At 38.9% G+C, this 15369-nt stretch overlaps 1 protein-coding gene across 7 annotated transcripts in view; it reads left to right on the forward strand.

The window, feature by feature from the left end:
* Positions 1-7878: 7878 nt before the first annotated feature.
* ODF2L (outer dense fiber of sperm tails 2 like) overlaps positions 7879-15369 on the forward strand; it is a 52408-nt gene continuing 44917 nt past the window's right edge. For 4 of the 7 annotated variants that reach the window (XM_032296372.1, XM_032296368.1, XM_032296371.1 and 1 more), the window contains exon 1: positions 7879-8081. The gene's annotated coding sequence lies outside the window, so the exon portion shown is untranslated. The remainder of the gene's footprint in view (positions 8082-15369) is intronic. The other 3 variants (XM_032296375.1, XM_032296376.1, XM_032296373.1) reach the window with 2 other exon arrangements.

A 15369-nucleotide genomic window follows, 5' to 3' on the forward strand; every position in this document is an offset into this window, starting at 1 on the left:
AGTATTTACAGAGCACGTAAGGGTTATAGATATAGGCAAAATGTATTCTACAAATATAGTTTCAGTTATCACAACAATCCTATCAACAATCCTTAGTTTTTAAATAGAGAAACAAACCTCAGAAAAGTAATTTTCCCAAGACTTCTTGGTAGAAAACATGAATACCTCTTGGTCTGATTCCAAAGCACTTGCTACTAATTACTGTGTAATTGTAACAACCCATTTCACTCTCACCATAGGCCCACACTTGGCCTACCTCCAAAGGTTTAATTAGTGTAGTGCTGGGGTAGTTAGTGCCTTTCTGGATGGTTTCTGGTAAGAACTTCCTTTCAAGGTTCAAGGTAGCATACTGTCCACTGCTATGGATTGAATGTTTGTATTCCCCACTCCCCAAAATTCATATGTTGAAACTCTAATGCTGAATGTGATGGAATTTAAAGATGGGGCCTTTGGGAGGTGATTAGGCCATGAAAGTGGAGCCCTCATGATGGGATTATTGCTCTTAAAAGAAAAGACATGACAGTGGGGTGGGCATGGTCACTAGCTGCAGCACTAGAAAGTTGGCAGAGGAAGTGCAAAGAAAAATTCTTTGGTCCTAGGAAATCAAGTCCTCAAAGCCAGTCCATGTCCTGTGGAAGACCGAAGCATACCAAGGTAGCTTTTTCTCTTCACATGGCAGATTATATGGCTCCCTGTGCCTCCTAGAACTCTGGGAAATGTCCACCATTTCTCTCCTGGGCTTCAGGATAGAATTACCTGGTTTCTCTGATGATCAGCACTCTCCTTAAAACCCAGATCAGGAAGGAATGAACCATTTTCTTGGTTTGACATGGATGTTAGTACTGTTTGGCTTTTTAGGCCCCAGGCAGGCAGCTTAACAAATTTTTCCTTGCATATTCTAGTCTTCAGAAGTATTGCCCTTTGTCCTGCTGGTAATAATGTAGAAAACTAGCAATGGGGCTTTCAGGGATTTCCTGAAAACAGTGGGTCTGATACTGCTCGTGTTTTCCATCAGTGTTCACCTCTAAGGAGATCCTCACAAGTGGATCCTTGTACTACTCCCTTCAATTGCCTCAGCTTGCCCTCTGAGCAATTGAGGATGTGCCAGGCCTAGGTTAAACTTCAAAACATCCCTGACCATTGTATTTCCTGGTCCTTTCAGAACGGCTTTCTTCATTTTGGCTTATGGGGCCCTCAAACATAGCTGGAAATTGAGTTAGATGTATAAGAATGCCTTAAAATGTGCCAGTTTATGAGGCAATCAATTAGGTTGGTTGGCTCCACAGTTAACCTGCTGGAATGGATACTATAGATGTTACTCTTACACTGTAAAACACCGTGATGTATCACAAAGTCATGGAAAAAAAGCAGTTGTGAGTATGGAAGCCCAGATCTTATATCCCAGTTCTTACACTAAATATGGTTGCAGTATTTTCACTCTGTCTGTAAAATGGAAGCTAATCTCCCCCAGCCTGCCTGCCTCACATGGTGGTTAAAAGTATTAAGCAAAATAATAGTTTGTAAATTATAATTCTACACAAATAAAAGATGTTGGCCGGGCACGGTGGCTCACACCTATAATCCCAGCACTTTGAGAGGCCGAGGTGGGTGGATCCCCTAGGTCAGGAGTTTGCGTCCATCCTGGCCAACATAGTGAAATCCTGTCTCTATTAAAAATACAAAAATTAGCTGGGCGTGGTGGTGGGCACCTGTAATCTCAGCTACTTGGGAGGCTAAGGCAGGAGAATCATTTGAACCAGGGAGGCAGAGGTTGCAGTGAGCTGAGACCACACCATTCCACTCCAGCCTGGGCTACAAGAGAGAAGCTCCATCTCAAAAAAAAAAAAAAAAAAAAAAAGATGTTATTATTTACAAAAGGAGGAGACATGAAAGAGCTTGCTTCCCTCCTCTCTCTCTCTCCCTACTATATGAGAATACGACAAGAAGGCATCCTTCTGCAAATCAAGAAGAGGACCCTCACCAAGAACCAAATTGTCTGGCACTTTGATCTCAGACTTCTCAAATCTCTGTTTAAGCCACCCAGTCTATATTTTTATTACAGCAGTCCAAACTAAGACACCTGCTGATACTCTGTCTTGCAAAAGTAATGTTGTTCTGTTCCCCCAAGACTTTGCTCAATTCTTGTCTGACTTAGCCTGTGGACAACCGTCTTTGTAGTAAACGGAGTCTACCCAATTTTAAGATTTATATAAAACTACAGTAATCAAGAGAATGTGATGTTGGCAAATGTTTCTATTATAAATTATTAGAATAGAATGGATGGTCCAGATGATCCAAACACATATATGGTCTAATCATTTTCAACAAAAGTACTAAATTAATTCAGTGGGGAAAAGAAAGTTTTTTAAATAAACAGTGGTAGCAAAATTGGATATCTGTATAAAACAAAGTGAATCTTGACCCCTTACATCATTCCTATAAAACTTAATTCTAGATAGATCATATACTTACATATAAAAGCTTCAAATGATAAAACTTCTAAAAGAAAATGTGGTGACTTCACAAATGTGGAGTTGTGATGCATTAAACTATAAAAGAAAAATACTGATAAGTTAGATGTCTCAAATAAAAATTTTCTGCTCTTCAAAAGATACTACTAAGAAAATAAATAGACAAGAAATAGGAGGAAAATAGTAGCTACATATATCTGACAAAATAGTTTCTCAGAATATGTAAACAACTCCTGAAAATCAATAATGAAACAATGACCCAATACAAAAATGGGTAAAACACTTGAGCAACACTTCATAAAGGATGTACGGATGGTCAATAACTGTAAGGTGCTCAACATCATTTGTTACCAAGAAAACACAAATTGAAATCCATAATGAGCTGCCACCTCACACCCCTACAACAGTTAAAATAAAAAATACTGCTCTACTAAATGTTGATGAGGATGTGAAGCAACTGGAAGCTTCATACACTGCTGATAAAGTTAAACATACTTATACCTTATAACCAGTAATTCCACTCCTAGCTAAGAAAAATGAAAGCATATGTTAATAAAATGCCTTTTAAAGAATGCTTATGGCAGTCTTATTCATAATAAGTAAAAGCTGCAAACAACCTAAATGTCTATTCAACAGGAGCACTGATAAGCAAATTGTGGTGTATTTATACAATGAAATACTACTATATAGTAGGCTGTTCTTACATTGCTACGAAGAAATACCTGAGGCTGGGTAATTTACAAAGAAAAAAAGTTTAATTGGCTTATGGTTCTACAGGCTGTACAAGCATTGCACCAACATCTGCTGGGCTTCTGTGTGGGCTTCAAGAAACATAATTATGGCTTATAAGAAGGTTAAGGGGAGCACCCACATCACATGATGCGAGCAGGAAAAAGAGTTGGGACTGGAGAGGTGCAACACACTTTTAACAACAGCTCTTACATGAATTCAGACCAAGAACTCACTTTTCACCAAGGGGATGGTGCTAAACCATTTACGAGGGATATGTCCCCATGATCCAGCATTTCCACACCAGGCCTCACCCCCAACACTGGGGATTACATTTCAACAAGAGATTTGGAGAGGACAAAGATGCAAATACTATCAACTACTCAGCCAAAAAAACCCCCAACCAAACAAAAACAAACAAACAAACCCCTACAACATGGATAAATCTCTCTCTCTCTCTCTCTCTCTCTCTCTCTCTCTCTCTCTCTCTCTATATATATATATATATATATATATATATATATGAATAAAAAGAGACGGACAAAAAGGAATAAATATTGTGTGATTCCATTTATATGAACACAAAGAATAGGCAACATTAACCTCTAGTCATAGAATTAGAAAGTAGTGGTCTCTGTGTGTGTGGGCTAGGGGAGGAGGGAGAGGCATGAGGGTAGTTTTGGTGAACTGACAAGCTACAGATACAAATAAACATTTTGGGCTGATATAAATGTTCTAAATCTTGTTTTAGTTATTCTCATGAGCATGTATAATTATATAATTGGCAAAACTCATACTCTGGATATTTAATATGTATGTACTTTATTGAATATAAATTATATCTCAATTTAAAAGTGGCCTGTAGTCCTCAGGTATTAAGTAGTCGCTGAAGACACACCTTTGTTGGGAATGACAGGAATGAAGAATACAAAGATTGTGGGGTGATTTTGCGATTTAAGACTGTACTAGGATGCTTAAGGAAAAATGTGATAAGCTCAGAGGCCCAGAGAGCATCTATGATTACTTTAAAACTTTATTACTTGCTGGGATGATACATCCAAATCAATATTAATTCTGTGAAGACCTAAATTACAAGGTAAGTTGAATAAACAGACTCATCAGGTCTCTTATGTGAGAAATTAAGGCATTGATTGGGAAGGAGTTGAATCTTTAGAGTTGTGATAGAGAGGCTGGGTGGATTCGGATAGCTCTATTATCTTAATACACAGACATTACAGAACTTTTTGCTTTCTGAAGAACTCCTCCCTTCCTGTCTAATGGGGCTAGTCTTGTCTTCCTTGCAAATTCTGAACTTCATCTGAGGAATTTACCTTGTGAATCAATTGAGAAGAACTGATTGTTCTCAAAACTCAACTGTTATCACTTCTTTACATCTCTAGACCACATCACCTAGTAGAAATATAATGTGAGCCACATATGTAATTTAAAATCTTCTACTATCTACTTTTAAAATAGAAAAGAAATAGTTGTGCTTAAATTTTGGTAATATATTTTATTTAACTCAATATATACAAAATATCATTTCTGGTGGCATTGTGGTATAGTGGTGAGTATAACTGCCTTCCAAAATATCATTTCAACATACTCAGTATGAAAATCAAGATATTTTATGTTCTTTTTCATAGGCAATATGTATGTATTTTGTATTTACAACATATCTTAATTCAGAACCATCACATTTCAAACGTTTGAAATAGCCATAGGTGGCTGGTGGTCTTTGTATTCTCCATATTGGACCAGGGTTTCTTAATGTCAGCACTACTGACATTTTGTTGTGGAGGATGTCCTGTGCATTGTAGGATGTTTAACAACATCTCTAGCCTTTACTCACTAGATGCCAGTAGGACACCTGCCCTCCCCTCTTGGTGTGGCAAAAAAAAAAAAAAAATATCAAGAACCACTGATCTAGATCAAAAGTTAGATCCCAATATGTTCCAGAGAAAAATAAAAGATCTGACCTGGGAGAAGACTTTCGTACCAAAAAATGTGCAAGATTTTGCTTATTTATATTGTCAGAAACCTATAGAAAATGATAATGAATTCCAAGTTTGGCAGACCAGGGATGAAGGAATATTTTTGATGAGACCAAATTATTAATATGAATACATTTACCAGAGACCATGATTCACTACGCTTGCTTTGAACATCTGGGAGTGGCTGTCAGTGTTTGCTCAGCTGGTTGATTGAAACTAGATAAAGTTGAGATGTTAGAAATCTCTTGATTTTACAGGATTGAATTAAAAGACTTAGGGAAGCGGGTAATGAAGAGAGGCTGATTAATGGGTGCAGACATACAGTTAGAAGAAATAAGACCTAGCGTTTGACAGATAAGTACAGTGACTATAGTTAACAATAATTTATTGTACATTGCAAAATAACTAGAAGAGAATAATTTGAATGTTCATAGCATAATAAAAATATTTAAGGTGATGGATATCCTAATTATCCTGATTTGATTTTTACACACTACACCACTACACATTCATATAAGTGTATCCAATTATCCCATGTACCCTGAAAATATGTACATCTAGTATGTATTGATTTTTTAAAAAGACTTACGGAATAGTACTTTAGGAATGGATTTATCACGTGTGACCCCGTCATCACCTTTCAAAGGTGTTCTGAGAGGGTCAAAGGACCTTCTTTTTACTAAAGCATTGAGAAAATATAGGGAATGCCAGAATCCTTTAAAAGCTCTGTAGCTGCTATTCTATAAGCCCAGGGATGAAGATGCTGCCATTGCATGAAACTCCTAATTCCCTAATAGAAATATAAGATCCTAAAGTGACAGAGGCCAAGGGATACCCCGGAGCCATCAGAGATGAGATATCTGCAGTTACTATGATATCAGCAGGACCTATCACCTATCATGTCATTTGACTAGACGGGATCTTTAGCAGTTGATAATTAATCAGTGTCCCTAGAAATTGAAATGGAGAGCCTACTAAGATTCTACTTAATTTGTAAAACAAAAAATTTTACCAGAACCAATGAAGAGACTTTCGTGTAATCACCTTAATGGAGATTTACAGCATCTTGACATTGGCTTTTTGACTTATGGCTATTATAATAGGAAAACAAAGTGGAAGCCTTTGGAACTGTCCTTTTCTACAAAGATTAAACCAAAGGCAATACCATAGTCCTAGGGGAATTCCCGTGATTAGTGGCACTATTAAAGACTGCAAAGGTGTAAAGGTGGTGATTCTCACTACATTTTCATTTAATCTTGTTTGTCCTGTGCAAACAGAAGGTTATCTAAAATGTTGCTTTTTAATTTTGAAGTATTATTTGTATTCAAGTATCTTTATTCTATTTCACTGTTTGCTATTTTTACATTATAGTACCTATTTGTTGCCATGAAGGTGGAAATCACAATTTCTATCCAACACTGTAGTGTTGCATCCTACACACAAATGTACCACTAGTGAGTTCATATGTTTACGTTTATGTATCATCTATGGCTTTTCTTGGTACAACAAAAGCAGAGTTAAATAGTATCACAGAGACCATATGACCTGCAAATCTACTAATAAAATATTTACTATCTGGCTGTATTAGTCCATTTTCATACTGCTATAAAGAATTGCTGGAGACTGAGTAATTTATAAAGGAAAGGGGTTTAATTGACTTACAGTTCAGCATGGCTGGGGAAGCCTCAGGAAACTTAGAATCATAGCAGAAGGTGATGGGGAAGCCAGGCGCCTTCTTCATAAGGTCACAGAAATGAAAAGTGCCCAGTGGAGGGGGAAGAGCCCCTAACAAAGCCATCAGATCGCTTGAGAACTCACTATCATGAGAACAGCATGACTACCGCCATGATTCAATTACCTCCACCTGGTCTCTCTCTTGACACGTGGGCATTAAGGGGATTACAATTCAAGATGACATGTGGGTGGGGACTCTAAGCCTAACCATATCACTGGCCCTTTACTGAAAATGTATTCATTCTGTCTCCTGCTTTAAATTATGAAAGGGAGAATTACAGTACTGGGAGAAAAGCATTGCTGGAGTGCTTCAGTAAAACCAATTACTAGGCAGCAGCGTGACATGGTTACTGCTCCAGTTGACAGTTGCTCTGCTTGTGACTTTAAATGTTGGTGTACAATTCTTAACATGAACATTAAGTAGAGGCGTTGAATAAAGTTTATTTTTCCAAATAAAATCTTGTTTGCTTGTTCAGGACTTTATAAACCAGACCAGCTCTCTGTAGCCGCAGATACGAAAGAATCTGAGACCTTGAAATCACCCTGGAGAACTCAGCCTCCCTCATTTAACAGGAAAAAGCCTGAGACTCAGGAAGGTATCTCAGCTAAAAATACTACTATATATTTGAAAAGAGGTTTCTTCCGGTCGCAGTTGCCTTCAGTTTTTCTAATCTCCCCCTTAAAAAGCAAAAGCAGGGCACATCCAGGCCAAGCGCCAGAAAACTCGGAATTGGTTTTATTTCCTTTTCTAGTTGGGCTCAGTTATGATTTTCGGTAATGTACACAAGTGCTGTCCTTTTCTAGAAACAAACGCTTTAAAAAAAAGGTTTACCCGAGAATCAGACAGACACAAGGCTGCCCTCCTTGCCCCGCCCCTCACACTCGCCAATAGCTACAGGCACTGCGCCCGGTCCCTAACCCCGGCCAATCAGCAGCCGGCTGCGGGCCTGACGGGAGGGGGCGGGCCGCCGTTGCCAGAGAAGCCACTAGCCGGTTACTAGCTGCGCTTTTGTTCCACTTGCAGGGACTCTTCCGCGGCAAGCCTGTCTAGGAATTCGCCTGCTTCTCACCTCGCGTCCCTTGCCTGCCTTCCTAGTGTACCCACTGTAGTGCCCCTTGCGTCTCGCTCCCTCCTAGCCGACCCAGAGCACAGGTAGGATTGCCAGGGTTTCCACTTCAGCCGCTGTGGCGCCTCTAATCGTTTCTATAGCGCGGCGACGACGAGCTGACGTCAGGGCGACTTGCTGACACAGAGGCAGGGCCTTTGGGTTGGGGATGACTGTAGAGAGCTTAGCTACGCCTGGGCGTCTACCTCGGGCAGCCCTGGGAGGTCTGGAGGTGAGGGCAGTGGTGGGTACCGGAAGTAAAGGGCTCTCGCGCCCACCCAGCCTCTTCCGCGCAAACCTTCCACCTCCTCAGGCTGACTACGCGGCCTGGGAAAAGGGCGTGGAGACACACTCCTAGGAAGGGTGTGGTCCTTGGGACATCAGGGCAGATGTTAACGTGAGGTGGACTTGTCCAGAACGAAGTCCTGACCGGGCCGTTCCTGGATATGGTTGTGTTTCTTTCAGAAATAGTGCTCTCTTAGTCATTGGGTTGGCTTTTAAGCGCCCATCATGTTATCTATCAGATTGTGGGAAGCCCTTGGGGCCTCCTAAGTGAGGCATATTCCAAGAATCCTCAGTAAATAATTCCTTCCCAGGAGTCCTCTAGGTTCCAGACCGTATAGGCGACCCCTGTAGTGCGGGATTGGCCTAGGTTTGTGGAGAGTGCTAAAGGCCAACGTGCGTTCAGTCCCGGCTCTGCCACTGAGCCAGCTGTGTGGCCTTGTCTAGGTCATTTAACCTTCCTGGCTTCCTTACTGATAACTGTAAAATGGAAACAATAATCATCACTTTGGGGGTAGTTGTAACAGGAGATTAAGTAAACGCAGGGCCATTAAGGTGGCACGAAAGATAGGTGGTTAGTGAGTGGTGGTGCTTGTTTACTGAGAATAACCATACTGGGGCTGCTGTTGGGGATAAAGCCTATTTCGAACAGAGTTTCTTCATTACCCAATGCGTAGAACGATTTCAAGTGTTTTTGAACGAATTGTTCTTGGAGTTTTAAGTGCAACTTAGTTATGGTTAAAGGAACAAACCGCAGAAAATCTGTCTGCTTTTGAAATTAGTTTGATATTCTTCAGCTTATAGTAAGAATGTCATCATGTTTATGATCTGTTTTTTGCTTCTCATTTTTATCTGCTAACTTCACAATGGATGTGTATTTATAGTATAGTTTTTCTGTCCTAAAAGTTCCCTGTGACAGATTTTAAGACAATGGATTTTAGTGATCTGGTCGCAGTCTGCTCTCTTTAGAGTTGTAGTCTGTGCTTAATTTAGGTAGCTTAATCTTATTCATTACTCATTTTCTTGTCCAGAACAGTTTTCATCTCTTGAATCTAAATTGAATTTATGAGTGTTAAAATCTGACTGAATTAAGGCAAGTTTGTGTGGTTTTGCTTTGTAGATCTTTTAATTAAAAACTGAGTTCCACCAATTCCTTACTTGTAATCTTGGGCAGGCTATTTAACCCCTCTGAGATTTAATTTCCTTATTTATAGCTTTTTAATAGCAACCTTTTTTGTGAGATGTTGTTTATAAGGTCAGTCAATGCTCTGCTCAGTAAATGGCAACAGTTATCATGTTGAAGGAAAGGGATGAATATCCTTTATAAACATCTGGTAAAGGATGCTGACTTTATTTGGGATTAGACAATATTCTGAACATTTTTGTCACAGTGTTTTTCTGGGTAATTAGGCTCTATCTGGGGCCCCTACATCTCAAAAGTGTCCAGATTTAAACAATAAATAATTTAGTCACCCTAACTTATATTTGAGAGCCTAATCTATGCTCCCCACTGTGTTAGGTAATTTTTTAGGGCAGAAAGTGATGTGTATATTTGTCCTCACAGTAGCAAGTTTAAAAGGAAACTGAAATATGAGCATTTATGGAGCAATTAAATTCTAAACTATATGATTCTGAAATTAATGTTGTTTAGAGTTCTTGGTGGGCTAGAAAAATCAGGGCAATACTTTGAGAAGGAAATGGGATGTTGGCTTTGAAGTACATGCCCTGTGTTTACAGACCAGTCACTCTTGCTCTCAACTCTTCCCCCTTTATTATCCAATCTGTAGCCTATCTTTTAAATATACATCCTTCTTTATTCATTGGAGAGAAGCATTAGCTAATTTGTCATCTAATCTAATCTCTCTGTATCAGAAAATGTTTTTTCCATTTTGATAGCTTTTACCCATAAGATTTATTTTCCAGCTTTTTGCCTGTTTCCAAGTTTCCTACACTTTTTTTTTTTAATTGTACTTTAAGTTCTGGGGTACATGTGCATGCAGATCATGCAGGTTTGTTACATAGGTATACATGTGCCATGATGTTTGGCTGCATCTATCACCCTATCATCTATGTTAGGTATTTCTTCTAATGCTATCCTTCTCCTAGCCTGCAGCCCCTGATAGTCCCTGGTGTGTGATCTCCCCGCCTCCGTGTCCATGTGTTCTTTGTTCAGCTCCCACTTATGAGTGAGAACATGCAGTGTTTGATTTTCTGTTCTTGTGTTAGTTTGCTGAGAATGATGGTTTCCAGCTTCATCCGTGTCCCTGCAAAGGACATGAACTCATCCTTTTTTATGGCTGCATAGTATTCCATCGTATATATGTGCCACATTTTCTTTATCCAGTCTAACATTGATGGGCATTTGGGTTGCTATTGTGAACAGTGCTGCAATGAACATACGTGTGCATGTGTCTTTATAATAGAACAATTTATAATTCTTTGGGTATATACCTAGTAATGGGATTGCTGGGTCAGATGGTATTTCTAGTTCTGGATCCTTGAGGTATTGCCACACTGTCTTCCACAATGGTTGAACTTACACTCCGACCAACAGTGTAAAACCATTCCTATTTCTCCACATCCTCTCCAGCATCTGTTGTTTCCTGATTTTTTAATGATTGCCATTCTAACTGGTGTGAGAATGTATCTCCGTGTGGTTTTAATTTGCATTTCTCTAATGACTAGTGATGATGAGATTTTTTTTCGTATGTTTGTGACTGCATACATTTCTCCTTTTGAGAAATGTCTGTTCATATTCTTTGCCTACTTTTTGACGGGGTTGTTTTTTTCCTGTAAATTTTATTTAAGTTCTTTGTAGATTCTGGATATTAGCCCTTTGTCAGATGGGTAGACTGCAAAAGTTTTCTCCCATTCTGTAGGTTGCCTGTTCACTCTGATATTTTATTTTGCTGTGCAGAAGCTCTTTAGTCTCATTAGATCCCGTTTGTCTATATTGGCTTTTGTTGCCATTGCTTTTGTTGTTTTAGTCATGAAATCTTTGCCCATGCCTATGTCTTGAATGGTATTGCCTAGGTTTTCTTCTAGGGTTTTTATGGTTTTAGGTCTTATGTTTAAACCTTTAATCCATCCGGAGTTAATTTTTGTATAAGGTGTAAGGAAGGAATCCAATTTAAGCTTTCTGCATATGACTAGCCAGTTTTCCAAGCAGCATTTATTAAATAGGGAATCCTTTCCACATTGCTTGTTTTTGTCAGGTTTGTCAAAGATCAGATGGTTGTAGCTGTGTGGCATTATTTCTGAGGTCTCTGTTCTGTTCCATTGGTCTATATCTCTGTTTTGATACCAGTACCATGCTGTTTTGGTTACTGTAGCCTTATAGTATGATTTGAAGTCAGGTACCTTGATGCCTCCAGCTTTGTTCTTTTTTGTTGTTGTTTTTTTTTTTTTGCTTGGAATCATCATGGCTATGTAGGCTCTTTTTTGAGTCCATATGACATTTAAGGTAGTTTTTTTCCAATTCTGTGAAGAAAGCTAGTGGTAGCTTGATGAGGATAGCATTGAATCTATAGGTTACTTTGGGCAATATGGCCATTTTCATGGTATTGTTTCTTCCTACCCGTGAGCATGGAATGTTTCTCCATGTGTTTGTGTCCTCTCTTATTTCCTTGAGCAGTGGTTTGTAGTTCTCTTTGAAGAGGTCCTTCACATCCCTTGCAAGTTGTATTTCTAGGTATTTTATTCTCTTTGTAGCAATTGTGAATGGGAGTTCACTCATGATTTGGCTCTCTGTCTGTTATTGGTGTACAGGGATACTTGTGATTTTTGCACAATGATTTTGTATTCTGAGATTTTGCTGAAGTTGCTTATCAGCTTAAGGAGATTTGGGGCTGAGACAATGGGGTCTTCTAAATATACAATCACATCATCCGCAAATAGAGACAGTTTGACTTTCTCTTTTCCTAATTGAATACCCTTTATTTCTTCCTCTTGCCTGATTGTCCTGGCCGGAACTTCCAATACTATGTTGAATGGGAGTGGTGAGAGAGGGCATCCTTGTCTTGTACCGATTTTCAAAGGGATTGCTTCCAGGTTTTGCCCCTTAAAAACCTGGAAGCATTCGCTTTGAAAATTGGGAATCATGCATTCCCTATGATATTGGCAGTGGGTTTGTCATAATAGCTCCTATTATTTTGAGATATGTTCCATCAATACCTAGTTTATTGAGAGTTTTTAGTATAAAGGTTGTTGATTTTATCGAAGGCCTTTTCTGCATCTATTGAGATGATCATATGGTTTTTGTCTTTTGTTTTGTTTATGTGATGAATTATGTTTATTGATTTGTGTAAGTTGAACCAGCCTTGTATCCCAAGGATGAAGTCAACTTGATCATGATGGATAAGCTTCTTGATGTGCTGTTGGATTCAATTTGCCAGTATTTTATTGAGAATTTTTGTATCGATGTTCATCAGGGATATTGGCCTGAAGTTTTCTTTTTTAGTTGTATCTTTTCCAGGTTTTTGTATCAGGATGATGTTGGTCTCATAAGATGAGTTAGGGAAGATTCCCTCTTTTTCTGTTGTTTGGAATGGTTTCAGAAGGAATGGTACCAGCTCCTCTTTGTACCTCTGGTAGAATTCAGCTGTGAAACCGTCTGGTCCTCGACTTTTTTTGGTTGGTAGGCTATTAATTGCTCTCTCAATTCCAGACCTCATTATTAGTCTATTCAGGGATTTGACTTCTTCCTGGTTTAGTTTTGGGAGGGTGTAAGTGTCCAGGAACATATTCATTTCTTTTAGATTTTCTGTTTCATTTGTGTTAGGTGTTTATAGTATTCTCTGATGGTAGTTTGCATTTCTGTGGGATTGGTGGTGATACTGCCTTTATCATTTTTATTGCATCTATTTAATTCTTCTCTCTTTTCTTCTTTTTTAGTCTGGCTAGTGGCCTATTTATCTTGATCTTTTCAAAAAACCAGCTCCTGGATTCATTGATTTTTTTTAAGGAGTTTTTGTGTCTCTATCTCCTTCAGTTCTGCCCTGATTTTAGTTATTTTTTGTCTTCTGCTGGCTTTTGAATTTGTTTGTTCTTGCTTCTCTATTTCTTTTAATTTTGATGTTAGAGTGTCGATTTTAGATCTTTCCTGCTTTCTCTTTTAGTGCTATAAATTTCCCTCTACACACTGCTTTAAACGTGTCCCAGAGATTCAGGTACGTTGTGTCTTCATTCTCATTGGTTTCAGAGAACATCTTTATTTCTGCCTTCATCTCATTATTAATCCAGTAGTCATTCAGGAGCAGGTTGTTAGTTTCCATGTAGTTGTGTGGTTTTGAGAGAGTTTCTTAATCCTGCATTCTAATTTGATTGCACGGTGTTCTGAGAGACTGTTTGTTATGATTTCTGTTCTTTTGCATTTGCTGAGGAGTGGTTTACTTCCACTTATGTGGTCAATTTTAGAATAGGTGCAGTGTGGTGCTACAAAGAATGTACATTTTGTTGATTTGGGGTGGAGGGTTCTGTAGATGTCTATTAGGTCCGCTTTTCCAGAGCTGAGTTCAAGTCCTGGATATCCTTGTTAATTTTCTGTTTTGTTGATCTGTCTACTATTGACAGTGGGGTGTTAAAGTCTCCCACTACTATTGTGTGGCAGTCTAAGTCTCTTTGTATGTCCCTAAGAACTTGTTTTATGAATCTGGCTGCTCCTGCATTGGGTGCATATATATTTAGGATATTTAGCTCTTCTTATTTCATTGATTCCTTTACCATTATGTAATGCCCTTCTTTGTCTCTTTTGCTCTTTAATGGTTTAAAGTCAGTTTTATCAGAACCTAGGATTGCAACCCCTGCTTTTGCCTTCCATTTGCTTGGTAAATCTTCCTCTGTCCCTTTAATTTGACCCTATATGTGTCTTTGCACGTGAGATGGGTTCTCCTGAATACAGCACACCAATCATCGGTCTTGACTCTTTATCCAATTTGCAAGTCTGTGTCTTTTAATTGGGGCATTTAGCCCATTTACATTTAAGGTTAATATTATGTGTGAATTTGATCCTGCCATTATGATGCTAGCTGGTTATGTTGCCCCTTAGTTGATGCAGTTTCTTCCTAGCATTGATGGTCTTTACAATTTAGTATGTTTTGCAGTGGCTGGTACCAGTTGTTCATTATGTTTAGTGATTCCTTCAGGAGCTCTTGTAGGGCAGGTCTGGTGGTGACAAAATCTCTCAGTATTTGCTTATTTGCAAAGGATTTTATTTCTCCTTTGCTCATGAAGCTTAGTTTGGCTGGATATGAAATTCTGGGTTGAAAATTCTTTTCTTTAAGAGTGTTGAATATTGGCCCCCACTCTCTTCTGGCTTGTAGGGTTTCTGATGAGAGAGCTGTTGTTAGTCTGATGGGCTTCCCTTTGTGGGTAACCTGACCTTTTTCTCTGGCTGCCCTTCATTTTTTCCTTTATTTCAACTTTGGTGAATCTGACTATTATGTGCCTTAGGGTTGCTCTTCTCGAGCGGTATCTTTGTGGTATTCTCTGTATTTCCTGAATTTGAATGTTGGCCTGCCTTGCTAGGTTGGGGAAGTTCCCCTGGATAATATCTTGAAGATTGTTTTCCAACTTGGTTTCACCCTCCCCTTCACCTTCAGGTACACCGATCAAATGTAGATTTGGTCTTTTCATGTAATCTCATATTTCTTGGAGACTTTGTTCATTTCTTTTCACTCTTTTTTCTCTAATCCTGTCTTCTCATTTTATTTCATTGGGTTGGTCTTCAGTTTCTGATATCCTTTCTTCTGTTTGATCTATTCAGCTATTGAAAGTTGTTTATGCTTCACGAAGTTCTTGTGCTGTGTTGTTCAGCTCCATCAGGTCATTTATGTTCTCTAAACTGGTTATTCTAGTTAGCTTTTTGTCTAACCTTTTTTCAGGGTTCTTAGCTTTCTTGCACTGGGTTAGAACATGTTCCTTTAGCTCAGAGAAGTTTGTAAATACCCACCTTCTGAAGCCTCCTTCTGTCAATTTGTCAAACTCTTTCTCTGTCCAGTTTTGTTCCCTTGCTGGCAAGGAGCTGTTATCCCTTAAAGGAGAAGAGGTGTTCTG

Source organism: Sapajus apella, unplaced genomic scaffold, assembly GCF_009761245.1.
Source record: "Sapajus apella isolate SASKATOON/1434 unplaced genomic scaffold, GSC_monkey_1.0 scaffold36, whole genome shotgun sequence".
NCBI classification, from domain to species: Eukaryota; Metazoa; Chordata; class Mammalia; order Primates; family Cebidae; genus Sapajus; species Sapajus apella.